The sequence below is a fragment of the Hyposmocoma kahamanoa genome, unplaced genomic scaffold, assembly GCF_003589595.1.
Source record: "Hyposmocoma kahamanoa isolate Upper Pololo Valley unplaced genomic scaffold, ASM358959v1 78, whole genome shotgun sequence".
NCBI classification, from domain to species: Eukaryota; Metazoa; Arthropoda; class Insecta; order Lepidoptera; family Cosmopterigidae; genus Hyposmocoma; species Hyposmocoma kahamanoa.
The window spans coordinates 11,428,587-11,442,923 of NW_020653945.1; the positions used below are offsets into that span (position 1 = coordinate 11,428,587).

Consider the following 14,337-nt stretch of genomic DNA (forward strand, 5'->3'; position numbering starts at 1 on the left):
TCTGGAATTTTATGGGAAACAGCAAATGTGTAAATTTAATTTGATTTTTTGAATGTGCTCTTGATCTTTTCCAAGATTTTGAATTCCTATGACTTATTTTTATAAGTAAAATAACATACACACAAAATTATTATTTCAATATCTCAATTATACTTAAACTTAGCTCTAAATCCTCCACCAATGTTGGTTAGCGTAATTTAAAAGTCGCGCAGTAGGAAACTCATCGCAACATTTCCCGTATCTGTTACAGCCTCTCAAAAATTAGGTGATGTAGGGAAAATTAGCTCAAAGCGACGATAAGAGGCAAAACGACTAAGCTCGATAGTTCGACAATTTTAAATGTTGTTGATATCCTTTTCCACAAAAGCATAGCCTGAGCCACGCCCTCTGTATTTTATTCATACTTTAATTTAGCGAAAAGTGGTGAGGTTCTGTTTTGATCAAAACTTTATTTCCTTTAATGTACTATTCTCTTCTTTTTGGTAATGCATCTTCTACTGGAGGTCGGCTAACATTATACTTGGGCCCGAACAATTGTGGCTCGGAAGAGTTCTGTGGTACAAGTTGAACCACTCTGAAAGATTTTGGAGCCTGTGATTTTTCTATGGCCCACGTCTTCTGCGGCCTTGGACTTGGCCTGCGGAATTAGTTGCAGTAGAGAGTATTCTTCACTCCGAATGAAGTGTTCGAAATATTGTAATGTACTATGGCATGATCACCTTGTTTTATATCTATTTGACAAAATTTTTGTAATTTTTTATTATAAAAACGGTTTTTAAACGTACTTCATAATTTAATTTTAAAATGAATTGGTAACAAAGGCAAAATGGCTCGGCTAACCGCTAATTATTCGGATTAAAGAATATAGTAGATAGTCCAATTTTTTTTGTAAGTGGTCAATTAAATTTTTCCATGACATTGTCAATTACTTAGCAAGAATTTAATCACTTAAATAAATATCAGAAAGAAGACGTAAATGGTATCTTGTTACAGATTTTTTCACGAAATGAAATTCGTTGTTATTCTCTTCATGTTTTGCAGGAGATGATTACTATTCCTATATTTTTTATCAAGATTTTATTTATTATATCTATAATTATTATTTTTCTCTCACGTATGCCCGAAACTCGTTATTGATTTACCTCCCTCCGGAAAATCGAAATTTTTGGGAGGGTTTGGTTTATTAGCTTTACTGTGATCTCATTTGTAAATTTATGCGCATTTGATTTCATTGTTACGAAAGTCAATTAAATACAGCACAATTAATATAAGGTCGTAACCATTGGCTCTCGTTCTCACTATACTTCTAGTTTTAATTTGACTAACCTCCTCAGTGGCCGAACGGTACCATGGTCTGCCACGCAGAGGTCCCGGGTTAGATTATCGGCCGGGCGAAATATTTGTAATTGTCTTTCGTGAGTTTGGGCGTAATTTGTGGTTATCTATGTGTTTGTGCATGGCATCCATGATATAGAGTTTCCTTAGTGCGGGGTTATGAGTATGTGCGTTATTATTATGTTATTATAACCGCTTGGAGCTGATTTAACCAACATACGAGTTCAAAGTTACTTGGATTACATGTAAAGATTACCGCTTCTTTTTATACAAAAAGTATAGTCCGGGAATTTTAATATATACTAAAAATCACATTATTATTTAAGATTTAAGGGTCGTATTCCAGAACTCTTCTCAGTGCTCAAGTCAGGACTTGAGTACGATCGCATATATTTTTTTTCAAACAAACCAACGTTTCGAGCTCTTTGCAAGTCCCATAGTCACAGTAGATATTAATCATCAACCAGTTACGTCTAATATTAAAGTAAACCTACTCTGAACTATAATTACAAAAAAATGTTTCATTTAACACCTTATTTTAAAATAATGAGTAGCAATCTCGAAAACTTAAGAACTCAATAATTAATAATATCATTGTACCAGTTCCGTACTGTCTGCAACTCTCTTTCTGCTGCATATCAATGATATGTTAATTCCAGGTACCTTTGCGTATGCTGATGACAACACAGTTGTAGATAGGTACAAGTATCCTTGCATTGGTCTTGACCAATGCAAGAGCCAGTGGAGAGACAATCCAGTCAATTCCAGTCTTGTCGAGAGTGCATAGTCAGCCGTTTGGATTTGACACTCCAGGCAGTCTCCGATTGGGCGATGCAATCTTGTCAAATTTTATGCTACAAAAACGCAGGCGTGTCTACTTCCCACAAAACGGAGGCCCTTTGAGCTGACTCCGACTTTTCGTGATATATGCATACCGATAGTCAACTGTCTCCAGCTACTTGGAATGGACCGGTCGTCCAATTTGAAATTAGGCAGATACATTGAATCCATGGTCAAAAATGCAGCAAGGAAGCTTGGTATCCTTTCCAGGGTGAGACGTTACTTTACACCGGAACAGTTGCTTCAGCTATACCAAGCACAAGTCTGGTCGTGCATGGAGTACTGCTGCCACCTTTGGGACGGATCTGCTACATATCAACTGGCCACTTTGGATTCAAATGACAATCGTATCAAGAGGCTTATAGGTGATTCGGAACCTCGGGGTGGAGGCGAAGCTGCAGAGCTTTGAACACCGCCGTAAAGGTGCCTGCTTATCGGTATTTTGCAGGATATATTATGGAGAGTGTGCGATGGAATTACACGATTTAATTCCGCCTTCACCTTTCCATCACCGGGGGACTAGGCGTAGGCTTGGATTCCACCCCTATGTTGTGCATATTCCAAAGATTCGCACGAAGCGTTATGTTTCCACATTTATATGGCGAGTACTAAAAAAACCGACCTCAAAAGTCATTCATCCTCTAGTTTGCCACACTTAGAGGTGGAATATTTTCTTTAAATTTAAATGGGACTGAGGTACCCTCTTTACAAGAAAAGAAGAATCATCAAAATTGGTTCACAAATAGTTAACCGGAGTTATCGTGTAATATACAAACAAAAAAAAGCACAGTCGAATTGAGAACCTCCTCCCTTTTTGAAGTCACAGAGATTGTCACAGAGTTTGTTTCTTTGCTAAAATCTACAATGCAATAATGATAATAACGCGTATACTCAACATAGCCCCGCATTAGAGAAACCCTGTGTTACGGGTGCCATGGACACACAAATACACAACCACAAATTACACCCAAACTCACGAGAGAAATACATGTAGGCCATACAAATGCCAGGTTCGATCTCCCGGCCCGGAAATCGAACCTGGGACCTCGGCGTGGCAGACCGAGATAGTAACCGTTCGGCCACAGAGAAAGTCAGTTAATAACTACATATAATACATGTGATGACTTCGGTGACCCAACGGTGTGCGCTGTCGGCACTTGAAAATCTATTTGGGAAATTAACTTTTTTAAATTGGTCTGGCTGTTTTGGGTGTTTTGCTCTGGTACACATAGTACACGGAATCCTCTAGTTTGAGGCCAGGTAATGGGTGTGGCTGTGTAGCACTTTATTATTATTACTTAATATTATTTGTAATTAATTTCCTTAATTCTCATGAAAAACTATCGAACTATCTCAAATTGCACTCAGAAGCTATTGATGGCTCTATTAGCTGAGTTTAATTTGTTAAATCATCATTATCATTGTCATCATCCACAGCCCAACTTCATCCACTGCTGGGTATAGGCCTCCTATAGTTTGTGCCATCTACGGCTTTCTATGAATTTAACTTTATATATAGAGATAGTCAAGGACAAAGGATATCGGATAACGAACTTAAAATGGAGCTGGACAGGATATATTGCGAGTCGTGGTAAGATAGATGGAGTAAAGCAATAACCGAATGGCGGCCAAGAAATGGTTATAGAAACGTACGACGTCCTTTAGCAAGTTTGGTGAACGATATCGTCAAAGTTGTTAAATAAGTACTCATAATAATGTAATGATAATTAAAGTTAATAATAAAATTCTTTAATGAACCAAGTCACTGTAAGTTTTGATTGAGAAGAGTAATTGCAGTGATCTCATGTAACCGTACTTTATTCTCTTTGCCAAAAATTGAAATTAAGCTGTAACACAAAGGCTGTATATTTTAAACAGGTGCGAAAACAGTCACAGTTGGCCATTGTTGTTGTGCACTCTTGCGTAAGTTTAAACCTGCGAATCATATAGTTTGGCTCTTATTTTATGTGCAGTTTACCATTGTGCAAAATAATAATTTGTTTTATTGTTTGTTTACTTGCATGCGTAGGACGTTTTGGCATATTCTCCCTTGATGTTCATAGATGTTTATAGTCACAGATCTTTAAATTAACCCGTGATATAGGTATATCACGTTACGCTCAGGGTCGGAGTCAGGGCGCTCTAAGCCCTAGAGTAAAAATTAAAAAAAAAATATGTGAAATGTTTGCCTTTCTAATATGTGTACGTAAAATAAATCCGATGGAAGATGTAGCGTGTGCTATACAGTTTTGTTATAAAACTAGTAAGGGCGTTAATGCTTAACCTCATCTTAAAATGTTCCTCGCATAATGTCACATAATGTTAACACATTCGCGCGAGATACGTATATGTACTATGCCGCCCTAAACATTTTGTAAGTGATGTAGAACAACGTATTATGCGTTGTTTAATTACTTTTATTTCATCGAAGAACGTAAGAGAACGCTATTTGGCCATACAAAATCTTAATATTGACGTCATTATCCTAAAAAATATCAAAATATTGAATCTGTAACGACACGTAATATCGAAAATTCACAGGATAAAAGCACTACTCACACATACTGATTGTTGGCATACACGCGCAACGTCGTCGGCGGGCTTCTTTTTGGACGCGATGTTTATTTACGTCAGAACCATTATTTTTTACATTCATTTAATAACCTGTAGAATAAACGTATAAACGTTTGCATTAACGTACGAGAAGTATCTGCCACAGCGTATCAGTCGGAAAATGCACGATATTCGCGCGAATGCGTTAAAATCCCATGCAATTAATTACATTTTTTTTATTCAGATATTATATATAGATACTTAGATTAAAAATATTAATATTTTTTATGCGTGGCTAGTGGTAAATCCAGCCCTGATTAAGCTCCAGTGTGGCATGGGGACAATGTTTATAATGTAAGTAAGGAGTACCTTTAATTATCGCAATTACCTGGCACAAAATACACATAATACATTTCTTAGAATGCTCAATTAGCTGTAAAACTTATTACACTTACTTAAGATTTAGAGCTTTGATTTCGATTTGATTGGCAACAAAAACGCTTATTTCCATCATTAATAACTTACATGGCTATCTAAAATGGTTAATAATTAGCACTTGAGTGTAAATTTCTTTGCTCACGCTTTATGAGATAATATTAATGTACCCATACGTAGAAATAAATAACAGAATCTATTTTTGACATAGGCAATGCAAGAACGTTTGGTTTCATATCGATGGCGGTTTGAGATAATGATTGTAATCTGAGAAACAAAAGGTTGTGAAATAATCATCGATGAGTTTGATGTCATGGGCATGTTGGATATCGTTGATTGATTATTTGTGTGTGTCTTGTGTCTTTGTGTGTGACCTTTTGAGTAGGCGCAAAAAAACAAATTACTAGAAATAATTTTATATAGCAATATTATATGACACCTTTGGTCTAAAAATGATACCCGATATTGCCCTTGAAGAGTAAAAAAGGGGTTTCATCCAAAAACGTGGTACGAGGTTTCCAAATTTAGCCGACGATGTGCTCTTCAATTTAATGAAGTGTGCGAATTTGCCAATCCGCATTAGCCCCGCATTGTGAGGTATGTGCCCAGCAATGGCTATATATAAATTTAACTATTTGCTAGAGTGCTGTTGATTTTTTTATGATAACAGGTCACGGGACGAACAAGTCGTGCGCTTGGTGGTAAGCGACACGCCAATCCATGACAGTGGCAGTGCCATTCAGAGCTTTAAATACCAAAGATCTGAGGGGCACTGCCATTGCGCCCGTCAACCTGAGACATAAGTTGACAAATCCCATGTGCCTGTAATTTCACCAACGTTGAATGATTCAAACCAATGTGCTCTCCCGGCGTCCACAATTACGTTTACGGTAGCGATCTATTGTAAGGCATAAGTTCAAAACATTATGTTTGTACTAACGCGTTCGCCACCGCCGAGTTTGGCGTAACGTAACATAATTATGAGGAACTACTGACATGATCGCGGACGCGTCTGCAGCTGCACGCTTTTGGTTGACAAAGGTTTTCACGGAAATTAATTTCGTTTTGGTTAATTTACACATAATATAACCTATTTTAAAAGTATAAGTATATCAATGAAATATAAGTATATGTAAAAGTATTTCATAGATTTCTCACAGATGGCGCTAGGGCAAAAAAGTAGTTGTAGGACAAGGAGTGTTAAAGTACTTTAGATGTTGTAGAAGGGACATTTTGCTTCATAGAGGCAAATGGAGAATAAACAATGTGATGTTTAAATGTTTTAAACGTCATAAAAATCTCAAGAATTAAGAAATGGAAGACAAAACAGGTTTTCCTAGAATAAATTAATTATTAATGCAACCGACGTTTCGTGATTCTACGAGATATGCATGCGTATACGCAGCGGTCAAGGTCTTCGGCTTTCAGCTTCCCAGCTTAATAATATATGCGTCTGAGAATTGCCACACAAAACTGCTGCGTCAGATATATTGTAAAATTAACAGTGTTTGTGTGCATTGCGCAAGAGGTCCAGGTAATTCTTAAAAATCAATTTAGTAGAAGCTGAGCTTCTTGTGATATAGTTGGTCCAGGGAATAACTGCCGCCTTACCTATTTCTGCCGCCAAGCAGTAATGTGTGCATTACTGCGTTCCGGTTTTGCAGGGTAAGGGTGCTGGTGAAATTACAGGTACATGGGACTTGTCAACTTATGTCTCAGGGTGATAGGCGCATGGGAGTATCCCTCAGATCTTTGCGATTTAAAGCTTTGATAGGCACTTGCAACTGTTATGGACAAACGTTTAACTGCCTCCGTGGCCGAACGGTTACCATGCCGGACTGCCACGCAGAGGTCCCAGGTTCGATTCCCGGGCTGGGAGAAATATTTGTATGGCCTACATTTATTTCTCTCGTGAGTTTGGGTGTAATTTGTGGTTGTCTATGTGTGTGTCCATGGCACCCGCGACACAGGGTTTCCCTAGTGCGGGGCTATGTTGAGAGTGAGCGTTATTATAAACGTGTCTCTTAACACCAAGCGCGCGATTTGTTCGTCCCGTCACAAGATGCCTTAAAAAAAATCTATTCAATTTTACCAACAAATTTGTAATTTTCGATTATTATGAACATGTGAAAACGGTCTGTTTTCCTTTTTTTTTCTTAATTATCCAAGATCTATCTTTTGTGTGTTTGGTAATCTCACTCTAAATTAAGTTAAGAATGAGCTGATAAGACTGTGAAGATGTGCACTATGTAACGTTCATTAATAGACTAGGTAAACTCATTCATATACCTAAGAAACCAATCAGTCGCGATGCACCTAAGACGGAAAATTGCATCGTAGATTGGTCGTCACGCAGTTCACACATTTCTGGCATTTAGTTTCCGTTTGCGTAAGCGGGATTCCTTGATGCCTAAAGGCCCCCATGTACGGCACGATTTGTTTTCACGACCCGTCGATTCGGACATCAGTCCGAAACGTATATATATATATATATATACACATATATATATATATACGTTTATATATATATATATATATATATATATATATATAGTTACGCGATATTAGTTACTATTGATACAACAATTTAGTAGTTTGGTATTTACATGGTACAATTCCTAACGTACTTTTGTCAATAACGTGCTTAGAAATAAGACATCGTGGTTTTATTTAGTATGAAGATTATTTACTTTTTTGTTTTGTTTCACGTTACTTATATATAGTGATAATAATACTTTATACGTAGTACGGTTACTACCATTATTCATATAACTTAGCCAAGTTATGTTGTATGTACTTATTTTAATTTTACTAATTTTTATTTTAGATGGCAAAACGTCGAGTGAGGAAGGAGGGATTAAAACCGATACAACGCATTACTTAAAAACAGCAGTTTTGTCCTTAGGACGCGATTTGTTGAAAATTACTATGTTACAAGTTATTTCAGAAAATTTCTTAATATTGTATGCACTTGTTTGGTCAGAAGTGCCAATAACACCAGAACAATTGGTTATTTTGGTTTTCAGAAAGAGACTGATTTGATTTCATTGTAACAGCGTACAAAGTGCGTTTTTGCATTTTAATTTTAATAAATATTTACGGCATTTTAAATGTAGCAGACTTGTAGATTTATTCATATTTAAAACAAAATATACGCCCTATATTTAAAAACTACATTAGTTACATCAATAAAATGGACCAATATATTGGACTCCAGGTGAGTTACAGCAAAATCACTTCTCGAAACTTATGTGGTATTTTGTTGCGCCATATGTTACAATTTCTATATACAGCAAAATTGCTGCTTGGTTTTGAAAACGCAATTGCTGTAACTAGTATAAAATCCATGTTAAACCAACTTTAGAATATTTTCGTCAATACTATTTGATGGCTGTTCCGTTTATATACATCATACTTTAAAATTGACTTTCTACTAATTCAAATTAAAAAGAAATGATTTTTTGAAATAGTTTTTCGACCCTGGTGTAAAGTCCTATTTTTCGAGATACGATAAGATCGCTTTCCGGCGTCGATATATATATATATATATATTGCGATTTAAATATATCTAAGTACATACCAAAAAGTACAAGTAGCACAGAAAATATGATTCACTGTGTAGTCTATGTAAACATTTTATTCTGCCACAATAAGGTTATATACCTATTTAAGGTCCATTGCCGCACCCTTTTAACAATATTGGTCGCAAAAGTGATTACGAAACCAAACTTACATGTTGGTAGACACTTTTGTTACCCAGGTAGCCTTGTTCTTGTAAATACTTTAATCCGGGTTTATGTTTTTCGTTATTCCCTGCTGAGTTTTTAAATATTTAAATCGTCGAATACGTTGCTGTAACTATATGAGATGATTTGTTATTTGTTTCTTAATTTTACTCTCCGCAGAACCCTAATTTACACGTCGTTGTCATTAAGGCTTTAAATGTTACATTTGTATATATTCCCCGTCCAAATCATAATCTCATAAACGAATTAATTCTATTTTTTTCGAACATACCAGCTATCTTTATCTTAACCATCGCTATATTTTGTGGGGTTCTCGTTCTTGCGAGTAATTCCTTTTTTTAAATGATGGACGAATAGAACTTTGTCACCCTTCACACACCTTTGTGATCCTTCCACCCGGAGAGTATATCTTCTTCAAAGTATCAATGCAGTAAATCTAATCCTTTATATATGTCCCTTATTTGTCTCAATCTGGACTAATGGCGGACTGCGGGATTAATGAATTTTCTTTGACGCGGAATTTCTATGCGATCTAAAGCGCTTGTCATCGGGAACTGCCCCTAAAAGCGGAAAGAAACCTTTTAAAATAATCATACCCCAGATTTCTCTTGACAATATCTCTGCTTATGACAATGTTTTACTTTTGCTTCTCAAGAGCAACATGTAAAATCTAAGTATTCCCAAGCGGTTGACGCATATTGTATTATAAAGTAACATCATATCACGGGTTACCTCCATCTTCTTATATATCAAGTCTTTACCTATGAAATTGCCGTTGTATGTAGGAAAGTTGAAACCAATTTTTTTTTACAAAAAAGTATTTGAATAAAAGTTTGTTCATGTAAAAGTCAACAGCACGGGTATTGTGAGGTCTTGCAAAGCGTAATTCATTACCATGCTTTACCGAAAATTTTATCTTTCAAAAAGGTATACATATACAGAGGAAAACAATGAGTCTGTTGGGACAAGATTTTGGCAGTATGGCGGATGACAAAAAGTCTCTAACTTCAGTTTTTGCAATTTTACCAACGACTGTTGTGTAATATGAGTTGTCAGGCAGAAACAATGGCTGAAAAAGAAGTTTACCATTCTCAATTGTTTAACTGCAAGTTTCTACACAATTATTTCCAATTCTTGACAGTAACGGTCAGCGTTATTGCGACACCAAATGGCAAGAAGCTGTAGTGAATAACACCAGCGCTAGACTATTAAGCTTTAAGCGCTCAGGTTGTGGGATACCGATTTGTCAAGAGTCTAGGTTCGATTTTGCAAATTTGCTGCAAATGATCCATTATAATTGTGATAATAACGGCAAAAGCCGATGAAAACTCATTCGCGTTTGAGACGAATTCGCTTTCAATTGATCACTATCTCGACTTTTTTCAGGCGTCCATGTAGTTTGTTTGCGACATCAATAGTTCTAGAAGGAAAGCGGATAAAATAATAACGCACTGTTTGTTTGTTGGTAGCAGTGCCAGTTAACCGTGACCATGGGACCTGTACAGAGCCCGAAACGTTGACTTATTAGGAAACACAACTTTACGCGATTTAGATCCTAAAAATAGTTTAATTTCCAAAGTGCTGATCTCTGTTTCCGGCTGGTTAGAGAACGCCTGAAGACGTTTAAACTCTGCCTTATTTTGTCAGAACTGATGGTTTTCTAATAAAGCTCGTATTGGAGCACCCGAAATTAAAAATTGAAATTAAAAAAGAGACTTGTCGAATCAATTTTCACAAGAGAAATGGCTACTATTTTTGAAGCAATAGATTGCATCTTAAATCATAAACTAAAAAATAACGATTCCAAAGTTCCATTTTACGTTAGGCAAAATTACATTTTCACTTAAAGTCAAAAGAAGCCCTGTGTAAATGTCACAGTGAAGACATTACAGTTGCTCTGACATAGATCCCCAGTCAGGGTGGTATTACGGTAACGAGACTGCCAACTCTAGTGCGAAATTTGCTGTTACATCAGTATATATAGCTGTTACAAACTTATAATCTCGGTTCCAAACTTCCAATCCGTCTACGACTTGGGCATACTTGTATTTCGGTATTCCTGGTTAACTGCGAATTCGAGATCAATATTATTTTCATAAACTTGCCAAAGTATTATAGATCTCGATACGTACGTAACTAAAAACATTGAAATTTAGTTGAATTCGGAAAATAATATTTGACATTGAGTTTATTTTTTCAACACTAAGTCATTTCAGGTTGCGCGTTTTCTCCATTTGGTTTAGATCCTCAAAACAGTCAAAAACGTCTCCAGTGTGTACCAATTACCGATTGCGCAGAGTTTTATCATAACCTAGTTGGCAATAATGACCAATCCCAAGATGGCAAGTCAAGTTTTATAAAAAGCGAGATAAAGTAATTGTTGCAAAATTTCAACCAGTTTTTGTGAAATTGGAACTTTTGGCGTGTGTTTCGCGCATTTTTTGTTACAACGTTGCAATGCCAATTGTATACCTACACACTTACTACATTAGTTGGATTTAAGTATACTGTATGTTCGTCAGTTGTTATATTCCTGAAGATTAAAAGCCAGCAATCTAACAACCTTCTCGTATCTTGTGGTGTAAGTATATTATCACAGTGAGGGAAATGCAGAAATCTGTTTAGTGTAATGTTATTTTCTTCTGGCGTCTTCTTTGTGGATCTCACATCACTTTTTAGTGCGAATTGTCTTACGCAAAACCCCGCGGTTTAAATAATAGGATGAGAAATTAACCTGGGTTAATAGAAACAAAATGAGTTAATGCTCAATGGATATGTCATTTTTCAGTCTACTGTACATGAGTTTAGCAAGTGTTAATAGAAAAAGTCGAGTGACCGATGCATCGCTGCGATGTTGCAACTGCAAGTATGTGCAGTAACATATTTTAGATAGGAGTGTGAGTGGGTATTGCGATTTATTGTTAATATAAAAACTCTCCTTAAGTGATCGGCACAATGTCTTATACTTTAACGTATTTTAAGAATAGGAATAATACAATAATGGTGCACCGTGATAAACGCTTTTGTTTTAGAAAAAATAAATGTGTTATTGGCAGCACATATTCCGTTATCACAATGGATATAATCAAGTATTAAGAAAAATTACAATTCTTAATAAGAAAGAAGAAAGAAATGGAGCACAGAAACAAAATCTAATACATTCGAAGCTTCCACAGTGAATAATTAAAAAAATATTTTTAAATAAAAAAGATATTATGGAAAGGCCTTTGTTGTTGTTTAAGACGGTTTGGAATACAATCAATTCTAAAATTAGCTGAGTTAAAAATTTGTTGCAACATCATCGAAATGGAATGTTTTGGCGATTCGATACTTGTAATGATCGGCGATGGATAAATGTCAGATAGCACTATTAAGCATGTTACTGATATCGTAACATTGTTCAAAAGACTATACTTTCAATATTATCTCATCCACAAAGAGATCTCAGAGACAATATTGTCTAGTGTCAAGTTCCCAACGTAATTGGTTCGGTCAAATAAAATCTATTTAACGGATTTGTTTTTATTAACCAATTCTTATACGGGTTGTGTAAATCACTCAATATGTAATTAACGGATATTTTAAAAGTAATCGTGTTCAGTGTACGCATATAGAACTACCAATATAAACACTTTAATGCATACTTAACAGTGTTTGTATAGGTACTACTGAAAATTAAATGTAGAGAGCATAACTTGCGGTTGCCAATAATGTGACAAAATAACGCTTACATCAATAAAATAACGATTTCAACATCTATATTATAAATTATAAATTTTGGAATAACGAATGTGGTTTTCTGTTTCGGTTTCACAATACTATAGCTATACAAAGGGGGAACGCTGCCAGCATCTTCGGCACCCTCGCGGCGACCCAATTTTATTCATAGTATAATTCAATCTTAGTTAGTAATTTCTAGTTAAATACCAGCTTTTATTGTATCTGTCTAAATAAATAAATTAAATAATAGCAAAATTGAAAATACCACAACCAAATGTCCATATTCCACAAGCTGAGGATCGCATAAATGAGAACAAGCGAAAGATAAAAAGATTTTGTACGATTGACTAGACTACTTACTGGTTACCTCAGTTATATTATAATATAAACAAATAATTCAATGTATTAGTCAATTATTATAATTACGTACTTACATCAGTAACACACAAAACTTAAAAAAACAATCAAACACATAAATTTATTCAAAGGCAAATTTCACTCAATAATATTTTTAATTTTGATTATTATGTTCCGTACACGTCTTTTTTAAGTTTTAAACTTTTTTGAGTAATATATTGACGTGTTTCTTCCACGTTATTTACTATAGCATTTATTGCACGAGCACGGACCACGCGTAGCCCGAAGCATTGGGCGCGTGCGGTGCTCAGCGCGCACAATTTAAGGCTCAACGTTGAAATTGGCCTTGCATGCATGTGTTAACAGTACCTGTTTATGTATCTATTCCATATATATCTATTCATTATATGTCTGTAAAAAGAGGCACACTAGTTTCATTTAACTTGATATCGTAATTTCACCCATACACGGTTTATATTTTATATAAAAGCCATTACTAAAGAAAAAGCGAAACGTAATAACCTCAGTTTAAATAACACAACCAAACGTGATCATAACAATAGAATTCAGTAATGTTTAAGATGGTAAAAACGTTTCTCCTGAAAAGATAGTATTATTAGAAATAAGAGGTACAGACAGCCGAAAGCTGTAACTGTCCCTATCGTATACTTAGTGGGAGTGAAGGAGGATCAAGTTGATTGCATTTATAGAGTTGGAATACTAGACACATCGGTACTAGAGTTGTAACGGGAATGAAATCGGTATTGGTAATCGTAAAAATAGTTTTGTAGTTAGTAGCTCGTATTTGTATTTCATTGGCATTTGCCAATGCCAGCATTAGATTACGCAAAATGTACTTCGATCGCCAGAAAAAATAAACGTTTTTAGAACTGTGTGAGAATGTTAGATCATGCACTTGTTTTAACAGAAAACTGTTTGAAGCTTAATCTTTCTGAAGAAACATTGTTGGCTTAAATTTCCCACTAAACGGAATTCTTCAGTTTTATAAAATAAATTAATATCTATAATGTTTCATATATAAGATATTGTGTCTAATATACTAATACTAGCCTTATTGTAGTGACAAATTAATTAATTTTATAATTTCGCAATATTAATGTCAAGATTTTTTCATATAGGGTAAAATATTGCAGACTAAGTTTTTTTTGTAAACAATTCAAAGGCCAAATCTTTGTGAAAGCAGGAGGTTTGTATATACTTTCTTAATCCGAAAAGTTTCGAGGTGCTTTTGAAATGAATTTACGAAACAGAAAAAGTCGAAGTTGCTTGACCTACTTTCAATAGAGAAAGCCTAGTGCACTTTTAAAACAAATTATCGTGAAAATATCCT

The 14,337-nt window shown here is 35.3% G+C and overlaps 1 protein-coding gene across 2 annotated transcripts in view; it reads right to left on the reverse strand.

The window, feature by feature from the left end:
- The window catches only part of LOC113233055 (glucose dehydrogenase [FAD, quinone]-like), a 35,896-nt gene extending 22,774 nt beyond the window's left edge, over nucleotides 1–13,122 (reverse strand). Inside the window, exon 1 of one of the 2 annotated variants that reach the window (XM_026468017.1) lies at nucleotides 13,064–13,122. The gene's annotated coding sequence lies outside the window, so the exon portion shown is untranslated. Of the gene's footprint in view, nucleotides 1–9,288; nucleotides 9,419–13,063 lie in introns of those variants that run through there. The other variant, XM_026468016.1, reaches the window with a different exon arrangement.
- Between the last annotated feature and the right edge of the window lie 1,215 nt (nucleotides 13,123–14,337).